The sequence below is a fragment of the Ovis canadensis genome, chromosome 9 (genome assembly GCF_042477335.2).
Source record: "Ovis canadensis isolate MfBH-ARS-UI-01 breed Bighorn chromosome 9, ARS-UI_OviCan_v2, whole genome shotgun sequence".
Classification (NCBI taxonomy): domain Eukaryota; kingdom Metazoa; phylum Chordata; class Mammalia; order Artiodactyla; family Bovidae; genus Ovis; species Ovis canadensis.
Genome location: NC_091253.1, coordinates 43,917,109 through 43,938,335, shown reverse-complemented (window position 1 = coordinate 43,938,335; position 21,227 = coordinate 43,917,109). Strand labels below are relative to the sequence as shown.

Genomic DNA, 21,227 nt, shown 5'->3' with positions numbered 1-21,227 from the left:
CTGTGGGTAAAGCCATGTAGCTAGAGCATAAATGCAATGATTTTTCACTCTAGAGACTCTGCTGCTGCTGCTGCTAAGTCACTTCAGTCGTGTCCAACTCTGTGCCACCCCATAGATGGCAGCCCACCAGGCTCCCCCGTCCCTGGGATTCTCCAGGCAAGAATACTGGAGTGGGTTGCCATTTCCTTCTCCAATCTCTACTCCTTCTAAATTAATTTTCCTCCCCTAATCAATATCTTAAAAGTCTCTGATATAAATATATTATGAAAATTTTCCCTCATGATTGGAATTAGAAAGTGGATTTTGAAATATTTCCCTATTTGTTAATATTTCAGGATATTCTGGAATAGATTCAAATTGCCAGTGCCGGGGTGGGGGGGTGGGGGCGGCTTCCCAGCAGTACCTGCAATGCAGGATCCTCAGGAGACGGGGGTTTAATCCCTGGGTTGGGAAGATCCCCTGGAGACAGAAATGAGGTCACAAGAGTCGGGCGCAACTGAAGCAACAGTGTGCAGGCAACAAGCCAGTCAGCCCCAGAAGGGCACTGGGAAATAGATCAGGGAGACACTGCATGCCAGTTGGAAGCCGAAGAACATACACGTGGATAACACATTTCAATTTCTAGGCTGACACCTTCCCCAGCAACTTCACAGATGCTGATCAGTGCTGTATTCAGTGGTCACCAACCTTTTTGGCACCAGGGACTAGTTTCTTGGAAGACACTTTTTCCATGGACCAAGAGTGGGGGTTGGTTTTGGGATGATTCAAGCACATTACATTTATTATACATTTCTGTTTGGGTTTCCCAGGTGGCGCTGATGGTAAAGAACCCCCCTGCCAATATAGGAGAAAAAAGAGACTCGGGTTCAATTCTTGGGTTGGGAAGATCCCCTGGAGGAGGGCATGGCAACCCACTCCAGTATTCTTGCCTGGAGAATCCCATGGACAGAAGGGCCTGGCAGCCTACAGTCCATAGGGTTGCAAAGAGTTGGACATGACTGAAGCGACTTAACACACACATTGATTCTGTTATTATTATATCAGCTCCACCTTAGATCATCAGGCATTCGACCCCAGAGTTTGGGAACCCTGCTGTATACAGAATAAGACCACCACCCTTCAGGGGCTGACAGTCCAGGTAGAGGAGGTAGACTCCACATGGAATATGCAACGTGGGTCAGCGCAGGTTAAGTGAGCAGCAGGGAGCATACACTGTGAGGACTGCAGGAAAACCAAACGCCCCATGCGCTGAGCAAAGGCAGATGCACCCCTGGAGGATGCACCTCGCCAGTCACTGCAGGAGGGTCAGTGCCTGGTCCATGGCCGGAACACGAGTCGGGGAGTGAATGAGTATGTGGACGCGGAATTGAGCTGGCTCTTAAATAAATGATTAGTCAAACACATTTGGCTAAACTTTATAAATAAAGATTTTTCATAAACCCTGCTGCTGCTGCTGCTCCTGCTGCTGCTGCTGCTGCTGCTGCGTCGGTTCAGTCATGTCCGACTCTGTGCGACCCCAGAGACGGCAGCCCACCAGGCTCCCCCGTCCCTGGGATTCTCCAGGTAAGAACACTGGAGTGGGTTGCCATTTCCTTCTCCAATGCATGAAAGTGAAAAGTGAAAGTGAAGTCGCTCAGTCATGTCCGACCCTCAGCGACCCCATGGACTGCAGCCTACGATCCTTTAAATGAATCTTAGGATTGACTAATTAGTCTAGTCTTCCCTCCTAGTTTCCTCTCGAGCATCTGTATTTTAACAGACACATTTGAAAGGTTTTGCCTAAAGAGTGATTATTGTGAAATATTAGAGATGATTGTTGGATGAGTTTCTGTGAAGAAAAGGTTTCAGAACTATTAATAACTCTGCTTAGGAACTACCAGCTATAATCTGAATAAAATATTTAAAAAGCGGTATTAGAGAGGTTATCTTGGCAAAACTCCGTTAGCCTTTGACCTGCTTCGTTTTGTACTCCAAGGCCAAATTTACTTGTTACTCCAGGTCAAAGCAGGTCAAAAGCTAACAGAGTTTTGCCAAGAGAATGCACTGGTCATAGCAAACACCCTCTTCTAACAACACAAGAGAAGACTCTACATACAGACATCACCAGATGGTCAGTACTGAAATCAGATTGATTATATTCTTTGCAGCTAAATATGGAAAAGCTCTATACAGTCAGCAAAGATAAGATGGGGAGCTGACTGTGGCTCAGATCACGAACTCCTTATTGCCAAATTCAGACTTATATTGGAGAAAGTAGGGAAAACCATCAGACCATTCAGGTATGACCTGAATCAAATCCCATATAATTATACAGTAGAAGTGAAAAATAGTTTCAGGGGATTATATCTGATAGACAGAGTGCCTAAAGAACTATGGGTGGAGGTTTGTGACATTGTACAAGAGGCAGTGATCAAGACCATCCACAAGAAAAAGAAATGCAAAAAGGCAAAATGATTGTCTGAGGAGGCCTTACAAACAACTGTGAAAAGAAGAGGAGCAAAAGGCAAAGGAGAAAAGGAAAGATATACCCATTTGAATGCAGAGTTCCAAAGAATATCAAGGAGAGATAGGAAGATCATCCATAGTGAGCAATGGAAAGACACAGAGGAAAACAATAGAAAGGGAAAGAATAGAGATCTCTTCAAGAAAATTAGAGATACCAAGGGAACATATCATGCAAAGATGGGCACAATAAAGGACAGAAATGGCATGGACCTAACAGAAGCAAAACATATTAAGAAGAGGCAGCAAGAACACACAAGAGAACGATACAAAAAAGATTTTCATGACCCAGATAATCACAATGGTGTGATCACTCATCTAGAGCCAGACATCCTGGAATGAGAAGTCAAGTGGGCCTTAGGAAGCATCACTACGAACAAAGCTAGTGGGGGTGATGAAATTCCAGGTGAGCTATTTCAAATCCTGGAAGATGATGCTGTGAAAGTGCTGCAGTCAATATGCCAGCAAATTTGGAAAACTCAGCAGTGGCCACAGAGCTGGAAAAGGTCAATTTTCATTCTAATCCCAAAGAAAGGCAATGCCAAAGATTGCTCAAACTACCACATAACTGCACTCATCTCACATGCTAGCAAAGTAATGTTCAAAATTCTCCAAGACAAGCTTCAGCAGTATTTGAACCATGAAATTCCAGATGTTCAAGCTGGATTTAGAAAAGGCAGAGGAACCAGAGATCAAATTGCCAACATCTGTTGGATCATTGAAAAAGCAAGATAGTTGCAGGAAAACATCTACTTCTGCTTTATTGACTATGCCAAAATCTTTGACTGTATAGATCACAACAAACTGGAAAATTCTGAAAGAGATGGGAATACCAGACCACCTGACCTGCCGAGAAATCCGTATGCAGGTCAAGAAGCAATGGTTAGAACTGGACATGGAACAACAGACTGGTTCCAAATCAGGAAAGGAGTATGTCTAGGCTATATATTGTCATCTTGCTTATTTAACTTCTATGCAGAGTACATCATGTGAAATGCCAGGCTGGATGAAGCACAAGCTGGAATCAAAATTACCGGGAGAAATATCAATAACCTCAGATATGCAGATGACATCATCTTTATGGCAGAAAACGAAGAACTAAAGAGTGTCTTGATGAAAGTGAAAGACGAGAGTGAAAAACTTGGCTTAAAGCTCAACATTCAGAAAACTAAATCATGGCATCTGGTCCCATCACTTGATGGCAAATAGATAGGGAAACAATGGAAACATTGAGAGACTTTACGTTTTTGGGCTCCCAAATCACTGCAGATGGTGACTGCAGCCATGAAATTAAAAGACACTTGCTCCTTGAAAAAAAAAAGCTATGACCAACCTAGACAGCATATTAAAAAGCAGAGACATTACTTTGTCAACACAGGCCCATCTAGTCAAAACTATGGTTTTTCCAGTAGTCATTTATGGATGTGAGAGTTGGACTATAAAGAAAACTGAGTACTGAAACATTGATGCCTTTGAACTGTGGTGTTGGAGTCCCTTGGACTGCAAGGAGATCAACCCAGTCAATCCTAAAGGAAATCAGTCCTGAATATTCATTGGAAGGACTGATGCTGAAGCTGAAACTCCAATACTGTGGCCACCTGATACAAAGAACTGACTCATTTAAAAAGACCCTGGTGCTAGGAAAGATTGAGGGTGGGAAGAGAAGGGAAAGACAGAGGATGAGATGGTTGGATGGCATCACTGACTCGATGGACATGAGTTTGAATAATCTCTGGAAGGTGGTGATGGACAGGGAGGCCTGGCGTGCTGCAATCCATGGGACTACAAAGAGTCAGACATGACAGAATGACTGAACTGAACAGATTAGAGAGGTTAAATATTTTATTCAGACTACAGCAGGTAGTTCCAGTAGTCATGTAAGGATGTGAGAAGCACCAAAGAATTGATGATTTTAAATTGTAGTGCTTGAGAGTCCCTTGTACAGCAAAGAGATCAAATTAGTCAATCCTAAAGGAAATCAGTCCTGAATATTCACTGGAAGGACTGATGCTGAAGCTGGAGCTCCAATACTTGGCCACCTGATGCAAAGAAATGACTCATTGGAAAAAACCCTGATGCTGGGACAGATTGAAAGCAGGAGGAGAAGGGTGACACAGGAGAAGGGTAACACGGGATGACATGGTTGGATAGCGTCACTGACTTGATGGACATGAATTTGAGCAAACTCCAGCAGATAATGGAGGACCAAGGAGCCTAGCGTGCTGCAGTCCATGGGGTCACAAACAGTTGGTCAAGACTTAGAGACTGAACAACAGCAACAGCAAAATTAAAGAGGTTTATTGGCAGGAGCTTTGTTTTCACATTAGCATTACCATATGTAAAAGATGCCAGGGTGATAAGAAAATAAGATAAAGGGATTTGGCAAACACACTCTTGTGTTTATTTTCCATCTTTTTATTTTTGGTTATTGTACTTTTGCTACTTTTAATATATTTGCAGTATCTTAGACTATGTATTTGCAGATGACAGCTTAAGGAAATCTTTCCATATAATAACACATCCCAAGCAAAATTATCAAAAGTTTAAATCAGCTCCTGAAGTCTTCAAGTTATTAAAATGGATGCAAAATCAAGATGAACTTTATCCTGTAAAAAAACTAATGGATTAATTAGAGTCTTCAAATATACAGTGGTTTGAAGGAAAATTAGAATTTTGATGCCGTGTCTTCAGGGATTATTTCATTTGTGGAGGTCAAAAGATTTAATCATTTGAATTCATAAATGCTTTTAATAACATTTTGCAGCAATAATGGAAAACAGGATTTAACAGCAACGCTCACATTGTGCTTGACGCAGCATCAGGAAGCAAGTCATCCTCTGTTTAATCTGCAGATACTCTGGTTTTCATTAACTTTACAAGTGTTGCTTGATTGAGTCAAATCAACACATCCCCAACAAGTAGCGTTAATTTATATAAGAGGAAAAAGGTTTAAAAGATAATTTACTTTTCAGATTAATTCAGGTTAATACATTGTTTACAAAAATTCCAACTAGTCTTTGAAAATAATTACAAGAATTTTGTAATGAATAACACTCTGTCAACCCCTTTCCTTGTCTTAAGCCATGATATGTTGAAAATGATGTCATTTACATATGTGGAGAATGTATTAATATATTCTAAAACAGTTGGACTATATAGTGCAAATTTTAAAATAATTGAAATTCACCTCTATTCAAAAACAGCAGGTTCAATGTTAGCTATGAAAATAATGATAAAGGACAAAACAAAAACAAAAACAAAAAAAAACCCCTTCAAACCTGTGGCTCTTTGGTGCCCAGGACTGTTGTGTGTTTTATATTTCCTGTTTTCCTGAATCACATATTTTCTCAGTGCTATTTCATAATGTGAATTTTCAGTTTTCCCTCGTCATGCCCAGCCTGCTCCCTCTTTTTAGTGTGAAATGCCTGCTCATCCCCAGCACTTACTGTTCTCCATGTTCACCTGATATTAGAGCCACCATGTTGGCTCCCATGCCTTCCATCATATCACTCAGTGCTGCTGGTGGTGTTATTGTTGTCTTAAAAATTGTTTGGATAATTCAATGTGATTATGGGGCTTCTCAGGTGGCGGATCCCATCTGCCAATGCAGGAGACTCAAGTTCAATCCCTGGGTCAAGAAGATCCCCTGAAGGAGGAAATGGCAACCCACTCCAGTATTCTTGCCTGGGCAATCCCATGGACCTAGGAGCCTGGTGGGCTACAGTCCATGGGGTTGCAAAAAGCCGGACATGACTGAGTAACCCCACACATATACATGTAATTATACAAAGTGTGGATTTTATTCAGCTATTACCACACCTTCCAGTGTTATATAAAATATTAATATAATAAAAAATAAATGTGCCAGACTGTTGCTGTTCAGTCACTAAGTTGTGTCCAACACTTTGAGACCCCATGGGCTTTTAGTCAATAGCAGCTGAATCTTTATAATAATCACTTTCTGCTTGTCCCTACAACATATTGCAAATTTAGATTACCATCTTCTTTACTACACTTAATTCTGTTAATTTTTTTACATTTTCCAAAAGTTATACTTACTCTCATAGAAAAAAAATATATACTATTTGTCACAGTGTTGTTATTGTTCAGTGACTAAGTCATGTCCAACTCTTTGAGACCCCATGGACTGCAGCACACCAGGCTCCCCTGTCCTTCACTATCTCCTGGAGTTTTCTCAGATTCATGTCTACTGAGTCAGTGATGCCATCCAACCATCTCATCTTCTGCTGCCCCCATCTTCTTTTGCCCTCAATCTTTCCCAGCATCAGGGTCTTTTCCAACAAGCTGGCTTTTTGCATCAGGTGGCCAAAGTATTGGAGCTTCAGCATCAGTCCTTCTAATGAATATTCAGGGTTGATTTCCTTTAGGATTGACTGGTTTGGTCTCTCTGCTGTCCAAGGGACTCTCGAAAGTCTTCTCCAGCACCACAGCTTAAAAGCATCAATTCTATGGTGCTGTCTTTATGGTCCAGCTCTCGCATCCATAAATGACTATGGGAAAACTATAGTTTTGGCTATATGGACCTTTGTCAGCAAAGTGATGTTTCTGTATCTTCATATGCTGTATAGGTTTGTCATAGCTTTTTTTCCCCCAAAGTGCCAGACTAATCCTGCTTTTTAATCATCCACTTTAGCACTGCACTTAAGCATCCACTTTAGATTTCTTGTGCTCTGGACCATCTCTCCTCCTCCTGGTCAGTCCTGGGCTGTGTGCTGGGCCCCCTGTTCTGAGAGAGTCCGCGGCTACTCCCCCTCTTCCTGTCAGATTCTCTTGTTAAGTCTCCAGACTTGAAGGGAGGCTGCCTCTTCTCAGGGGTCTGGCAGGTTTTCTTGCCCCCAGGCTAGTGCATTGAAACAATTGATTTGCTTTGTGATGAAGAGAAAGATACTTGGAATGGAAAAAAGTAAACTCGCCAAACACCTTAAAAATTGGAAAGTGGAGGTAAAAAAGAAACTTGGAAAAGTTATTAATCAGGTTAATGATTCTTGAACTGGGGAAGGGAGAGAAGACAAGCTCAGAGCAAAATGTATGTTGTGATTCTGTGCGACGCAGCACCCAGCCATGCAAGCTGAGTTCGGAAGAAACCTTACAAATGAGTTCAGATGCTGTAAAGAGAAGGGACAGACATTAATGATATCTTCCTGCAAAGACCTTTATGGAAAAAAAATACAGAATGAGTTCTCTGACAAAAAGAGAAGTGTATTCAATGGACTTCAGAATCACCGTGTACTCACATCATTTTTATAATAAGGGAAATAAAGCAATTTTCAGAAACCTGTGATTTGGAAGCATCTTTAGGAATAATGGTCAAAAGGAAACAACTGCATAATCCAGTTATTTGATTATTTCAAGCACACTTTTAAAAAAATTATTTATGAACAAGATTCAAGCACAAATATAAAATAAACCAAGCATCTACAATTTAGATCAAAGTCAAAAGATATGTTATTCATCAAGAACAAGTTAAAATTGGTAAAATTCATTTTTATATCATTAATCTATATCTATCTATCCATCCATCCATCCACCCAGTTTTTACATAATCAAGTTACAGAAATCATTAACTACTGTAAAGCTACTCCAGTGGAAAAAAATATGTGACTGAAATCGGGTCTATAAGAAGCAACTTACTATGATTTGGCTCATTCACTCATTTCTTCAGGAAACATTTACTAAGTGGCTTATATATGACTTTGGCAAGGCAGTGAGAATTGAATAGTAAAAGGACACAGTTTTGTTTTGTCTTATGCTTTTTTATTTTGTACTGGCATATAGCCGATTAACAATGTTGTGATAGTTCAGGTGAACAGCAGGGACTCAGCTGTATATATACATGTATCCTTTCTCCCTCAAACCCCCCTCCCATCCAGGCTGCCACATAACCTTGAGCAGAGTTCCCTGTGCTACACAGTAGGTCCTTGTTGGTTATCCATTTTAAATGTAGCAGTGTGTATACATGTCCATCCCAAGCACTCTAACTATCCCTTCCCCTCATCCTTCCCCTCTGGTTACCATAATTTCATTCTCTAAGTCTGTGAGTCTCTTTCTGTTTTGTAAGTAATTTCACTTGTATAATTTTTTTTTAGATCTCACATATAAGGGATGTTATGCAATATTTTTCTTTCTCTGAAAAGGCAGAATTTTGTGGTTGTAGGTCATATTCTAGATAGAAACAGAGGCAAAAACCTAGTAAACAATCATGAACAGATTCACAATGTGGTTAGGTTATAAATGGAGCAAACCTGGGGCTGAGATAGAAAATATCTGGGGTGTCAGGACATGACCAGCACCTAGTCAGGGAACCAAAAACCATGCTGAGGACATTTATACTCAGAATTAATAAGGAAGTTTATTTAAAAAATAATTCAATGATCACTGGACTCAGAGTAATGGGTGAACAAATGATGCTGGTAAAAAGTGAGTGTTATCAATACAGGCCATTCTACATGTCATTTCAGACTATTGAAACCAAATGCCTCGTCTCTTGCCTACTGGCATGGTAAAAACAAGAACACAGCTTCATTCCAGAAACATGTTTCCTTGTTGGCATTTATATTCTGGCCAAGATGGAAGCTATGCTATTATTAAGAATACTGGATGGCTGGGAAGCCTAATTATAGCATTGGAAAAGAAAGTTTGGCTTAGCAGCTTCCACTCACATACACCACACTTAAAAATTTTCACAACCAGATGACGAGGTCTCCACTGATAAAGTCCACGATTTCAAGGAAGCCAACCACATCAGCAAACTGAAGCTTAGATTAAATGTTGGAATATTGGCCTGAGAATTTTAGATTTGATATGCTAAGTCGCTTTAGTTGTATCTGACTGTTGGCGACCCCATGGACTATAGCCTGCCAGGCTCCTCTATCCATGGACTATTCCAGGCAAGAATTCTCGAGTGGGTTGCCATTTCCTACTTCAGGGGATCTTCCCAACCTAGGGAACGAACCTGCATCTCCTGCATTGACAGGCAGGTTCTTTACCACTGTGTCACCTGGGAAACCCTTAGATTTGATAGCTCTTTAAGCAATCTTCGGCTTCTTTATATAGATGTTTCAATTCATTTTAAATGGATCATATTAACGATTTTGTGACAATTTTATCCAGGCTCTGGAGCTTATATTGCAGTGGTCCCCCTCTAATCCTGCTGCAGAGGAGAATGTGGGTCCCCTTTGTTACACAGATGGAGGCACAGGTTCAAGGTCCCTGCTTGGCCTCGCTGATACATGAGTGGGAAGCACCATTGCTGTTGCAGGGTGTGGCCAAGATGTATAAACTGGCTCATGTTAACCGAGCTTCCTCCACTTTCAAGACTGGCAATCATCTTTGCTTGGATTAGTATACAAACAGGCAAAAAATCAGGAGAAGCAAAACATGTCATGATATCTGAGAAGAAACTTGCTTGTCTATTATGCTGTAATGTTGAAATGAGGTGAGTTGGAGAAATGGACACTGAAAAACAACTGTTGAATAGAATCAAGAATGTCTTTCCATGGAAAGTGAAGTGAAAGTTGCTCAGTCGTGTCCGACTCTTTGTGATGCCATGGATTATCCAGTCAATGGAATTCTCCAATCAGAATCCTGGAGTGGGTAATGGTTCCCTTCTTGGAAGCCAGGTCTCCAACACTGCAGGTGGATTCTTTACCAGATGAGCCACAAGGGAAGCCCAAATTCCATGAAAAAGGAATTTAATTAAATTCAATGAACCTTGATTGTGCATGTTCTGTGCTAGACTGTAGGTGAGGAAAAATCCAAATATAGGAAGAATGAGACATAGCACTTGCCTAATTCAACTTAAATTGAGTAAGTGTAATAAAACACTCAAAACATGACATTACACATAGGCTTGAAAAATTGTGTAGAGGCTCCTAGAGGATTTGCATTCAAATCATTGCATCTAATGCTTTGGGAAGATTTTATTTATCCTGTCAGCAGAGGTTATAGAGTAAAGAATGTATGAAAAGCAATCAAATAGAGTGACTAACTGTCACAAAATCATGGTGAAAGTTAGGCACTGAAAGAATATACAAAAGACGGGGGGCACAGTTAAAAAACTACCACCAGGATGAGGTAGAGGGCAAAGGACAGGGAGTACGTCAGAGCGGGTGAAGATAAACAGTGCGGGCATCTCACACAGCCCAGTTTTCTAGAGCATCCTTCCTTTGTTACAATAAGGTATTTTTTATTTTGCAGGGGAAAGTGATACATGGAAACACCGTTGTAAGACTCAGGAGTGGGTCTAATTTCCATCAGTATTATACTGATATCAGTTGTCACCTTTTCCTGGACCTTTCCAACAAGATACAGCTGTGTAATGTTTCAGAGTCAAAATGTCTCCAACGTCACAGAAAATTTGAAAGATCAAAGTTTAAATCAATTGTCTAGCTCCACGAACACAAATTGTCAACCTTTATTCAACTGATGCTGTCTTATCTTGAGATAAAACTATGTGTTTTCCAAAAGAGAGGAAATTTGTTTCCAAGTGTGAATTTGATTAAAATGCCATAACCTTCTAAACCCTTGACAAGTGTCATTAATCAATAACTTTTTATAATCTGGAGATATGAATGGTCCTTCTTGATACCCTAACCTATGGGGAAAATTTTTATCAAATATCTTAGATATTAAACATCTTTTTGTAAAATATAGTTCCAGGTTTTAGATGTGTCTGGCCATGTACTGGATCTGGAATTGAGTAGTTTTCATCTGCTGGGCCTGGGGCAGAGAGGGTTGTCAATGGAACTTAACACTCTCAGGAAACCGCAGCTACTTACCTTCCCTCAGCAAGGCAGTTACCCTCCAGCTTCAAAAATGGCCTAGCCTCAGCAAGAGAAAGATATTAACATGTTTTTACTCAAGAGGACAATCTTGTAATCTCAGTATTTTAGTAGAGAAAAGGACTTTAAAAACCCAACTCATTCAGTTCAGAAAACCATACAGGCTCATTATAGACCACAACCTGCATGGCAAACTTCACACACTGCAGACCTGACTGATCATTAGAAATGATTAGAGTTGCTCATCGTTTAAAAAGCAATACTTTAATAAATCAGTTGGAGCTGTCTATTTAAATATAATGTTGCTCCTGTCACACCGTTTGGAAAATCCATGACTTGACACTGAACAAAGATACATATTTAAAACTCTTAATGAAGATATGTATTCAAAACTATAGAACATTTGACTGAGAAAAGAACTGAATATTAAAACTGGAGGAATAAAACTGCCAAAGGGTATACTGACAGCGAAGTGTTTGATTTAGTGAACTGTGTATCAGACTTCGTGCGTGCATGCTAAATTGCTTCATTGTGTCTGACTCTTTGCGACTGCATGGACTGTAGCCCGCCAGGCTCCTCTGTCCATGGGATTCTCCAGGCAAGAATACTGGAGCGGGCTGCCATGCCCTCCTCCAGGGGATCTTCCCAACACAGGGATTGAACCCATGTCTCTTTTGTCTCCAGCACTGGCAGGCAGGTTTTTTTTTTTTTTTTTTTTTTTTTTTTTTTTTTAACCAGCTGAGCCACTAGGGAATCCCCTAGGATAGACTATCCTCCCTCACTTCACAGAACCTACCGTGTAATTCTAATTTCCAATGAGATTAAGATTTCCTACAAAAAGCTAGGCGGAGGCTGCAGTGGGAAATGATTAAAATTTGTGAAATTTCTAGCTTAAAACCTGGCATACAGCAAGCATGCCCTACATGTTATTTCTCTTCCTCCTGACCCTGATAAACTGTGTTCTATTTAAAATAAATTAGAAGCAGAAGAGGGCAATTTGGGGGTCAGTGACTTAATTCTAAAGGTAAAGAGGAATTATATGTGCAAATGCAAAATAAACAACTCAGTAATTTTATAATCAAGTTATTAGTAGAAAATATACAGGCTTAGGAAACATCCAGGCTTGGCTGACCTGGATTTGAACATCTGTCATGTATTTATAAATTTTGTTGATTGGCGTAGATTAATTTACCCAAGGGTTTTGCTTGGGTAGATTTTTGCTTAGTGGCAGTTTATCCATATATACAGGCATCTTGATGATGCTGTCAACATCATGGAGGAGTCATTGGACAAATCCTCCCCAAGGGGTCCAGTCTGACTCCATTCTGTTGGATGATGCTACCGAGGTGTACCAGAATCCTGGTATAACTGTAGAAATGCAAGATGAGATGGACAGACTGCAAACAAGTATACAGAACACAAAACAGGTGCACCAAAGTGAAGGTCAGGTTAGAAAGTTTAGCTCCAAACCACGGAGACCGACTTGAAACACAACTATTCCACTTTTGTAAAAAAGTGTTGCGTCTCAGGTTCTCTATTAGAATTTCCCGACTTGGCGATGTATTTTGGTCAACCAGAAGAGTAGTACACCCCTCACTAGTCATGTGACTGATTAGGCAAACATTTCCTGAGGTTGCTATCACTGAAAGTGGTGTCACCCTCAATGTGAAAAGAGAGATCAGTGTTCAGAATTACAGTGCCTTAAATAAAGTGATAACATGAGTGCTCTGTGTAGCAGGGAAATCAGTATTCCAAATGGTAAGGTTGTCAACAGTCACATTTCATGAAAGAAGAATGAAATATACATCGTATTTTCACATCTGGAGAAATTGTGCATTAAGAACACTCATGACTGGGTGGATGTTTATGGCGGCAAAGGTCCAGGCTGCATGGTGGGAGGTGGATGGGCGAGAGGTGCCCAAGGAGCTGTAACTTTGCCTAAGCGTTATCTCGAAGATAGGAGGTGCCTTAAGTACTGGTGATGACAATGAGCTGATAGACAATCTGAAGGAGGCTCAGTACATCCACTCTGAGCTGGAGGTGCAGGCTTTCTGAGCTATTGACCGTGCAGACTATTACCTCGAATTTAGAGAAGGCATATGGCATGGAAGAACAGCAACATCCACCTCTCTGCTCCATGCATCTCTTCGTAGCTGATGGAGGCCCTGGACCTGCAGCCTGGCCTCTCCTTCTTGAATCTGGGCAGTGGCACTGGCTACCTCAGCTCCATGGTGGAGCTCATCTTGGGCCCCTTGGGTGTGAACCACGCGGTGGAACTCCATTCAGATGTGACAGAGTATGCAAAGCAGAAGCTGGACTTCTTTATCAGGACAAGTGACAGCTTCGACAAGTTTGACTGCTCTGAACCCTCCTTCGTTACTGGCAATGGCCTGGAGATTTCTCTGGATTGTTCTCAGTGTGACCGGGTGGACTGCGGGCCAGGTGTGCAGATGGAGCAGGAGCAGTACACGAAGAGGCCCCTCAAGGTTGGGGGCGTCCTGGTCCTGCCGCTGCAAGAGAAGTGACGGAGATAACACGCACTGGCCCTTCCGCTTGGGAAACCAAGAAGCAGATTTCTTGGCTGTCTCCTCTGCTCCACTGATCTAGCCGTGCCAGTCAGTCAGGGAAGCCGAGGCTCGTCCAGTTATGTGATAACCCCTGGCGGTTCACAGTCTCCAGGACCTGGCCCGCATCACCATCCGGGGCACCATTAAGAAGATCATTCACCAGGAAGAAGGGAACAGAAACCGGGAACAGACTGAAGAACACTCCCAGGTGTAAACGAAGGAGAGTTCGCCGCCGCCAAGTGAAAACGCTGGTCTTTTTGGATGAAGAGGTCTTTGCCAGTCGGATCTCCAATCCCTCTGATGACAATGGCTCTGGAGACCTGGAGGGGGAGTGGCGGGAAACAAGAGGTGACTACCCCGCCAGACGCCAAGCCTGGGACCCCGGTGAACTTCCTGCGTGAGAAGCTCCTGGGCCTCCCTCTGCCAGATCCCCTGAAGTACTACCTGCTTTATTACAGAGTAAAGTAGGTCTGTGGTCCAGGGGAGGAGGCCCCGCCTCCCTGGAGCACCATCTGCACAGGTGCACTGGGGAAGCAGGGGCTCGGCTCTGCATCTCCAGTCCTTGACTTTCCTCTAGAACACTCCTTCCTCTGTCCGATTTCTGTGAACATAGTTTACAAGGTAAGATGCAAGGGAGAATGTTTTCTCAAATGGGCGAGTGCCCCTGGAGGAGGCGCTGACTTCCCTCTCTCAGGAAACACTGAGGTCTGTGTGCAAAGGTGGCTGGGAGACTGTTCCTTACGCGAGGTACACGTGTCTGCATCAGAAAGGAAAATTGAAATCGAAATTAACCTGTGTTGCTTATAAAATATGAGACAGAAAGCACAGGTTTTTACATGTATAAAACCTTTTCTGAGTGGGACATGCCAATGTCCAAGTTTGAATTTAACAGTATCTACCTCCTAATTGCTGGCACTGAGTTTCACTAAATCTTGCAGTTCTCTGGAGCGGGGAGACACAGAAAACTCCCTTATTTTAAGGAAAATAACGAAATCTTACATGAGATGTCAATTGTAATTTAGGAAAAGAAAAAACTGATGGGGGGAGGAATGAAAGTATGAAACTGCCAGATGTCTTTGTGGAATTGTATAAGAATTACATGGAATTTTTTGTGACCCCTTCATTACCTTTAAAAGAATCGGTGTTGAGTAATACCCTCAAAGAAAATCCTGAAGAAGGATATCAGTGTTGTGTGTAAGAAAGAAGCCACATTGCTTGTGCTGCAGTGACAGAGAGGATCATTGATTCAGCTCTGAGTTGATGGTGTCTGAGGCTCCATCCTCAGAGCAGGTGGAAGGTACTGGCTATAGGAAGTGGGCTGGGGAGGATGTGGTTGGCCCGTGGAGTTTTCTTTTCAGTTGTCTGTTTTTCTGTAATCACATTACAGTACTGACTCATAGATTTCATCTTTTGTAATTCTGGAGAAAAAGATTTGTTAGTTTTGGATTGCACTAGAGTGGTTTCTCTCACAGTGATATGTGCAGTCCATCTTCTCCAGGCCTGGGTGTTGAGAGCTTCCTGTCTTATCACACCCAGGGCTGCGTGCAGAGGCCATTTTGTTGGTCAGGTGGCAGGATCTTTACAGGTGACACTGCTTCTTCTGAAACATTGGTTCTTGTCAGACTTTTCAATTTTATCCAAAGGCTAGTATGAAATATTAATAGTAAATCCAAAATCAGAGTGCTTATGGAAGATTAATCATTCAGATTTTATGATTAATTTTATCCCTTAGCTTCCCAAGTGTTGCTGGAATTCAGTGCCTTTGTGGTTTCACTAACTTCATTGAGTTCTATTATTTTTTCCATTTACGCTTTAAAAAAAAAATTAACTGAATCATTTTATCACAGAATACTGTGTGCATGAGCAGCTGGGGAAATGTGCACAGTGCCCTGAATTGGTACAGTTAAACTATTGTAAAGAAGGTTTCTTCATGGCTTTGCTTACCTGCCTTTCACTGGAAGTCAAGCCTCATTTTCTCAGAGACAGAATCATGAGGTGAACTTGCTTGATAAGGCTTCTATTTGCAGACCCTACTCTAATTGACTTGAAGAGACCTCTGCAACACATGGACATTTTTGGATGTAATGTTAAGTAATGATATCTGAAATCTGTTATTATTAGATGGCTTGACTACATTTTTTTTTCTATCATTGTATATGTGTTTCCCTATTTTTTCAACCACATTTGCCTTTATGCTGGATTGTAAAAACTCTTCACAGTGCATAAGACATTATTTTCCCCTATATATGTTAACCCTTTCCTAACATTCCTAACATTTCAACAGTATGTGAACCGAGAACTTCAAGATGTTCAAGCTGGATTTAGAAAAGACCGAGGAAGCAGAGATCAAATTGCCAACATCTGTTGTATCATCAAAAAAGCAAGAGTTCCAAAAAGATGTCTACTTCTGCTTTATTAATTACTCCAAGGCCTTTGACTGTGTGGATCACAACAAACTGTGGAAAATTCTTAAAGAGTTGGGAATGCAGACCATCTTACCTGCCTTCTGAGAAATCTATATGCAGGTCAAGAAGCAACAGTTAGAACCAGACATGGAACAATTGACTGGTTTCAAATTGGGAAAGAAGTACATCAAGACCGTATATTGTCACCCTGCTTATTTAACTTATATGCAGAGTATATCATGCAAAATGCCTAGCTGGATGAAGTAGAAGCTGGAATCAAGATTGCTAGGAGAAATATCAATAACCTCAGATATGCAGATGACACCACCCTCATGGCAGAAAGTGAAGAGGAACTAAAGAGCCTCTTGATGAAAGTGAAAAAGGAGAGTGAAAAAACTGGCTTAAAACTCAACATTCCAAAAACTAACATCATGGCATCTGGTCCCATCACTTCTTGGCAAATAGATGGGGAAACAATGGAAACAGTGACAGATTTTATTTTCTTAGGCTCCGAAATCACTGCAGATGGTAACTGCAGCCATGAAATTAAAAGACACTTGTCTTTGGAAGAAAAACTATGACCAACCTAGATAGCATATTAAAAAGCAGAGACATTACTTTGCCAACAAAAGTCCATCTAGTGAAAGCTATGGTTTTTCCAGTAGTCATGTATGGATGTAAGAGTTGGACCATAAAGAAAACTGATTGCCAAAGAATTGATACTTTTGAATTGTGGTATTGGAGAAGACTCCTGAGAGTCCCTTGGACTGCAAGGAGATCCCACTAGTCAATCCTAAAGGAAATCAATCCTGAATATTCATTGGAAGGACTGATGCTGAAGCTGAAACTCCAATACTTTGGCAACCTGATGTGAACAACTGACTAATTGGAAAATACCCTGATGCTGGGAAAGATTGAAGGCAGGAGGATAAGGGGATGACAGAAGACGAGATGGTTGGATGGCATCACCAACTCTATGGACATGAGTTTAAGTAAGTTCTGAGAGTTGGTAATGGACAGGGAAGTATGGCATGCTGCAGTCCATGGGGTTGCGAAGAGTCGAAAATGACTGAGCGACTGAACTGAACCGAACATTTTGTATTTGCATGTTGGTTGTGACTTTTACACCAGAATCTGGTTAAATATTTATATATATATATATCCATACATATATATATATGAGAGAGAGAGTATATGATATGTGAAATAATTTGGTGTAGATCTATATTATAAACATAAAGGGGAATCATTAGTGAGCTTCCCTGTGTATGAGCACCTTTTTCTAGAGTTCAGGATGAGGCACTGCTTTCTTTTTTTAAAAAACAGATGAATTATATGTAGTCTGTGTTGTCTGCAAGCTCTGCATTGTAAACCATAGACACTGGCTGACTTTTATGTTTTGATTAGTCTGTAATTTTATATGTGGTTTTTGTTTTGAAAGTAGTTAAGCCATAGACATGTGCAAAACAAATAACAAATTTATAAATATTAAGTATGTCATATAGAAATCTTCTGTGTACTTAATATTTTTGCCAGTCTGGAGCTTTCAGGAGATTAATGCAAGAAATAGGGAACAAAGACTTTAATGAGCTGATATACAAAAGATATCAATAAAGATATTTAAGACACACACACACACACAAGAAGACTCATAACTTCAGCATACAAAGGCTCACTTTTCTCTTTCAAAATAAGGAGTCGAGAGAAAGATATGAAAAGTTGGTGTGATAGCTATATAGACATCGGGGACCCAGGCTTGTAACATCATATTTACATAGCATCATTCTGGGCATCCTTCTCAGCATCATTCTTTATACAGCATCATTCTTAGCACCAGTCTTAGTGTGATTCTTTGCACCATTCTTAGTGTTATTATTTATACAGCAGCCAGAGTGATCTTTATTTTCTTTTAAAACTAAAATACACTTTATTGAGATGCATTTGTTTTTCTCTAATATCCTTTTTCTGCATCAAAATCCCTTCCATAATATTACATTTTATTTAATCACTGTGTCTTCTTAGGCTACTCGAGCCTTTGCCAATTTCTCAGATGTTTGGTAAAAGGTCCTTCAGTTTGTGTTTGTCTGGTGTCTTCTCAAGGTTAGCCTGGGGTTTTGTGTTTAGGGGAGGAAGCTGACAGAGGGAAGTGCAATTCTCAATACATCATGTGTAAGTTATGTTCCAGCAACAGGATTTACCGTAAACGATGTTGACCTTGATCTCCTAGCTAGGGGGTGTTTACTGGTTTCTCCACTGAAATGTTAACTCCCTCCCTTCTCCTTCACATTGTATTTTGGGAGGCAGATTACCACAGATGCAGACCACAGTTCAAGGTGTCCCACCTCCTTGTGAGGGGGAGTATCTATATACATTTTTAGGTATTCTCTATGGGCTGCTTTTGCTTCTAGACCATTTCAGTGGGCAGGGCTAGGATATAAGCCTGCGTATTAATTGTGTGTGTGTACATATCCCATTAGTACCTACGTCAAGCTGATAGTTCAGCTATGTCCTGACTCCAAGCCAGGCATCCATGGTTCATTCTATCCAGCCCCCTTGTTTATCTCTCCAGAGCCATCTTCTAAATACAAAACTCAGAAAATTTCCTCTTCTCTGTTTGAAATCTATGGGCCTTCTCACCTTAGAATAAAAACTCAAACTCATAACTCTGGTCTACAAGGTCTTGTGCTACACAAATGTGCCAAATTCCTCATTTATTCTCTTAATGGTTAAAAACCATCTTTACTATCTGTGGGAGAGTAAAGAACTTCCCCATAGTCATTTATTAAAGTTTGTGATGAAAAAACAATCATATAATAAGCACTATGTTCATTTGCTTGAACTGCAAATTTAAAGCCAAATATATTTTGTTAATATTTAATCAATTAACATGTAGTCAGTTATTATCAGTCACATTGGTGTTGTATTCATGTAAAAATAAAACAATATTAAATTTGAAGTAAAGTTTCTCAAACATTTGGAATCAGTTAGTCATATTTTTTCAGCACAAGAGACAACAAAATTAAGAAAAAAGTTGTTTTGTTGTTGTTGTTCAGTTGATAAGTCTTGTCCGACTCTTTGCAACCCCATGGACTGCAGCATACTGGAGTTTCCTGTCTTTCACTATCTCCTAGAGTTTGCTCAAGTTCATGTCCATGGAGTTGGTGATGCCATCCAACCATCTCATCCTCTGTTTCCCCCTTCTCCTCCTGCCCTCAACCTTTTCCAGCATCAGAGTCTTTTCTAATGAGTTGGCTCTTTGCATCAAGTGGCCAAAGGCTTGGAGCTTCAGCTTCAGCATCAGTCCTTCCAATGAATATTCAGGACTGATTTCCTTTAGGATTGACTGGTTGGATCTCCTTGCAGTTCAAGGGACTCTCAAGAGTCTTCTCCAAACCATAGTTTAAATGCATCAATTTCGTGTGTGTGTGTGTGTGTGTGTGTGTGTGTGTGTGTGCCTACACACACAATCATATCAGGAAGCTATACAATGGCAGTTCTTGACACTTATATCTACATAAAGCTCAAGAGAGGGCTTGAACAATAAATAAGGTTTAATGTGCCATTAGTTTCTCTAACAAATCTTTATTAGGATGGACATTTTAAATTCAGAGTTACATTTTTAGGAAGAGAATGCTGGGACCTTTGTTAAACAGGGAACAGGAAAGTGGAATCTCAGAATTGCCTTTTAAAACTTTGAAGACATTTTTCAGATTTGATAAATAAATAAAACCTTAAAGTTGGAAGTTTAAAATTTAAGCTTGGAAAAGGCAAATAAAGGATTTCCTGTCTTTTCTTTGGTTTTGTTCACCCCTGAAATACACTTCTGATTTTCTGTTGTTAAATTTAGATGTGGTTTTTAAAAGACGTAATAAGTGGATAGATGGACACGAGTTTGAGCAAGCTTTGGGAGTTGGTGATGGACAGGAAATCCTGGTGTGTTGCAGTCCTTGGGGTTACAAAGAGTTGGACATGACGGAGCAACTAAACTGAACTGAACTAATAAGTTGGTAAAACTCAATTATTCAGCTGGCAAGATTTTCCACTGTTTATTTTTTAAGAAATGACGATAGCTGTCAATTTGGGGAAAAAAAAATGTCATCTCAGGACTAAGTGAGAAAGTCAGGCTTTTCAAGGTAATACAATATGCTAAAATATGCCTTCCTGAAGAATTTAAGAAATCATGTCACTCATTTTGATAATGTAAGTGTGCATTTGTGCCCTGGACAGAGAACATACCTAACTGTTGACCCTATGGCCATTCCTGGATGTGACTGATGAACAGCTGATGGTTGTGTCTGTGACTCACCAACTTCATATGCATCACTGCCTCTTTCAACCATAAACTGTGTTATGACCAGTTGTCAATGAATAAACAGTCTGAAGATTGGCACTAAGGCATTTTCTTGCTGTACTGATGCTGATTCCAAACTGCAATTTCAGCCTCCTCCATGACACATGAAAAAGTCGCTCAATAAGTAAAACACCTTTCTCACTCAACAAAAAGCAGAGTCAGTGCCCTTTCTGAAATTGTTCTGTTCTCACGTGTATGCTAAGAGCTGGTCCAGCTTCACCTGGCTTCTTCCAGAGGCCTGAGTACAATTACTCTTCTACTAATGTGCAGGCTCCACAGTGTCATACAATACATGGGCTGGTCAACAGTCACATGGTTTCTGCCTCAGTCATAGGCCCTTTTCACTAACCTTGGTGCTAGTTTTTAAACTTTTCTGTAATAGACTTACTTGGATACTTTGAGCCATAACTAGTATTCCTTTAAATGACATTTCTCTAGTTTGGGTCTCTTCTCTGTCTTCCGGGCGAAAAAATTCATTTCTTATTATAAAACATGCTTTTGATCATGTTATAGAAAGCCAAAATTTTTTGAAAAACAAAATGATACACATTTTTCTGGCTTTATGCTATTTTCTGACAAAATCTATGAAAGGTAATATACA

The 21,227-nt window shown here is 40.6% G+C and overlaps 1 pseudogene; it reads left to right on the top strand.

Moving 5' to 3' along the window:
- The window catches only part of LOC138445848 (protein-L-isoaspartate O-methyltransferase domain-containing protein 2 pseudogene), a 44,739-nt pseudogene extending 30,401 nt beyond the window's left edge, over positions 1-14,338 (top strand).
- The last annotated feature ends 6,889 nt before the right edge of the window (positions 14,339-21,227 follow it).